The following is a 3,771-nucleotide window of genomic DNA, read 5'->3' on the forward strand; positions in this document are numbered from 1 at the left end:
TGACTGTGGAGGTCAAAGTTGCTCATCTATGTCTTTATGGACCTTGTTTTCTGCACTGGTGCACAGTCCTGTTTGAATAAGAAGCCTGTTCCTTGAAACCTCTACATGCTTTTCTTGAGCTGATCTAAAGCTGACATGAAGTTTGGAGGTCTGTAACAATAAACTCTACAGAAAGTTGGTGACCTCTGCTGACTATGTGCTTCAGCATTTGCTGTCCCCTTCTGTGTTTTTACGTGGTCTACCACTTTGTGGCTGAGTTGCTGTTGTTCCCAATCACTTCCACTTTGTTATAATACCAATAACAGCTGAGTGTAAAATATTTAATAGTGAAGAAATTTCACAACTGGACGTGTTGCACAGGTGGTACATCCTATCATATCACTGAGCTCCTGAGAGTTTCTCATTCTTCCACAAATGTTTGTAGACGTCTGGGTGCTGGATTTTATACACCTGTGGCCGAGTTTATTTTAGAAAAAGTTCAAGTAGGGACTCAGTCACTGCGACACTTTAACAGGCCACAGTTTAACAGCCATACGTTTAAAACTTTAATGTCACAAATCTATTTTTCACTGCATTGTGGACAAATGCAGTACACAAAAAACAAACAAACTTAAAAACAAATATACACTTGTTTCTTATTTCTTCTGCTGCCCTTTAAGATGCGCTGTAATAATTTCAGTGAAGTGCAGGCAGCAGCCTCAGCAGAGAAGCCCAGACCTTCCTCGCCCCAGCCACCTCCTCCAGCTTGTCTGGGGGAACAACAAGCTGTTCCCAGGCCAGACTGAGAGATATAATCTCTCCAGCGTGTCCTGGGTCTGCCCCAGGGCCTCCATCCGTTGGGACATGCCCGCTACACCTCACCCAGGAGGCATCCTTGTCAGTCCTGGCATTTAGTACATGCAAAACTAAAATGTGAAAAATTTCTCCATCTTAGTCACTGTGAGCTTATTCATTAGGGCCCAAATGCAGGACTCAGAGGCTGCCATGATATGAAAAAATGAAATGAAAACCAAACTGAAGCCAATTTACGAAGGTAGCAGCACAACGAGAACATAGAATAATGAATGAAGATGCCATGTTATGATTAGAAAGGAGGTGCTGGGCCCGATCCAAGGGTGAGAGAAGGACAGTAGCGGTTTTAGATACGGGCGACACGGGCGGTTGCCCGGGGCGGCATCGTGATGGGGGGCGGCATCACGGGCATCGGCAAAAAAAAAAAAAAAAAAAAACATGCTCGTACTCATGCTGCCCCGACATCAGCCAGCGCATAGTGGGAAAGTCATAGGCACCGATCGGTTTTCTATCGCCCATTTGCTGGGAGTAAGGGCGCCCTCCGTTTGCGAGGTGCGCCTGCTGCTTGCGGCACAGGGAGGAGAGGGCGGGGCGGCAGGGGATTCTCTGGCTGGCTGGAGCAGCATCTAATAACCAACTCGCAAAATAAAACAAAATAAAAACAAAACAACAAACACGAAAACACCAGACATTATGATACAGACTTATAATTTGCACCGATGTTTTTTCGAAATTCTATACACGAAAACTGAGCGCGAGAGCCCTCGGTGCGCCTGCTCGCTGCTGAAGTCAAAGTAAACTTTATTGTCATCTCCGCTACATACAGTCCAGTATATAGAAAGACGAAACAACGAGGCTCCAGTTACAGCAGTGCAAATAAACGAACAATAAATATAGTAGAGTAAGAAAATAAATATACACTTTAGGACTCGGGGTAAAGGGATCAATAACAATTTAAAATTTATAATTTACAGTTTGATGATTTAAAGTCTCACACATAACCCGTCGAAAGGGGAGGGAGACCTGCTGCTTCCAAATAGAGCACATTTCATTCATAGTGTTGTAAATCTAAGCCCATTATGTATTCATGATCTGAATCCTGGGTTGTGTGAAATCCCAGAAATACACCAAGACAAAGTTAATCTGTGAACTAAGGTGTAGGTCTATTAGGTTATGTTGTGGTGATCCTCAGGTTGGGGGATGGGTGTTCATACTGGAGTGCAAAATTAAAACCAATGGAAGATGGACAAGAAAAGTTCAAAGCCATCAGGTGCTCAGTTTAGAAAAAAGAGAAAAGAAGAGGAGAAACGAGCAAAAGATACAGGTAAGCAGATGTGTCATTGGATAATGGCAGGTCATCCTGAAACAATCAGAATCAGAATACTTTATTAATCCCTAAGGAAATAATGTGGGTTACAGTTGCCCCAAGAAGAAATGGTAAAAATAGTAACAGTAACAGACTAAACTCCAAACAATACATTATGTTACAGATTTTAATATTAATTAGTCATTGTCAGTTGTTGATTTGTCCTGTTCTCATTGTATGATGAATTATGATGGCTGTTTGGTAGCCATACTATGCATACTCTCTCTCTCTCTTCATATGTGTGTGTGGACAACAGTTTTATGTTAATGTACAATCCTTAACATGTTTTGTGTGGGGGGGGGGCGCCAGAGGGAGTGTTCGCCCAGGGCGCCAAACAGGCTAGGACCGCCGCTGCAGGAGGATACACCCTGGACAGGTCATCAGTCTGTCTGCAGTTGTGGCGTATTAATTCAGTTCAATTTAATTCAATTCACAACAACAGTTTCCTCAAGAATCATTTTACATTTGTATACTGACACCTACGTTATTATGTTAAAGTTCAGTAAGGACGATCTGTAAGTTTTCATCTGTCTGCTTTCTTGGCTGTTTGGCTGCTAGTCTGTTCATCACATCACGTCCACTTTTTCACAGTGTCCTAGTCAGTGCTGACATCATTGCTCCAGTCCAATCATCTAATCTGATCTAATTGCTTTTACTTTTTCACACAGGGGCAGGTGGGTTTGAATAGCTTTATATCCCTTAATAAATGAAATCATCGTTTACAAACTGGATTTTGTATTTACTCAGGCTATCTTTGTTGAATATTAAAATATGAAAATACTTTTTCACAGTACTGTTCCTGCATGTTTTAACAACACTGTATTTCAGGGTTTACTCATAAAAATTCAACCTTTATGCTGAGTCCAAGAAATCATTGTCCTGTTAACAAAAATTACAAATTGTAAATTCATGTCAAAAGTGTTGGGAAAAGTGGTTTTGTTGTTACTTCTTCTCAAATGAGATACAGCAACTATTTCAGTCAGACTTCAGAGCTTTTCATGTTCCTGAAAAAGCTTCGTTGAAGGTGATCAATTATTTGTGACCCACATTAGATTCAGCAGATATCACAGCCCTCATTCTTTTGGACATTAGCTGCTTTCTGCTTTTGATATTGTGAATCACAAGAATCTTTGGGCTTGGCTCAAATGCTGGGTTGGAAATAAGGACTTTCAGTGTCTGTTGATCAGTTCTTTAAATCTTCTGCTCCTGTTTCTTGTGTGTTTCTTGGACCAGGACACCAAATGAGGGTTTTTGTGCCGTCACAGACGGTTTGAAAATGTCAACCTAACTGTGAAATCTATTGGTGGACCAGTGTGTCTATGACATGTTTCTCTGTGATACTGTGGTGCATCAACTTATCATCACCTCATCTGTAAAAATGAGTTCAGCCAACCTTCGGACGAAGCTGTTTTCTGCAGCTTGTATCCACAATCTTATTCTTTTGGTCACTACCCAAAGCCAACACCATCATGAAGCATTAAACAAATCAATAAACTTGTGCTTGTGTGCTCACTATAGTGTTTCCATTATTGTTATTTATTAAATAATATTTTGATGTACATAGTAAAAGAACTGTTCTACACAGTTAGCAGACAAAGCAATACAAAGACGTC

The sequence above is a fragment of the Oreochromis niloticus genome, linkage group LG18 (genome assembly GCF_001858045.2).
Source record: "Oreochromis niloticus isolate F11D_XX linkage group LG18, O_niloticus_UMD_NMBU, whole genome shotgun sequence".
Classification (NCBI taxonomy): Eukaryota; Metazoa; Chordata; class Actinopteri; order Cichliformes; family Cichlidae; genus Oreochromis; species Oreochromis niloticus.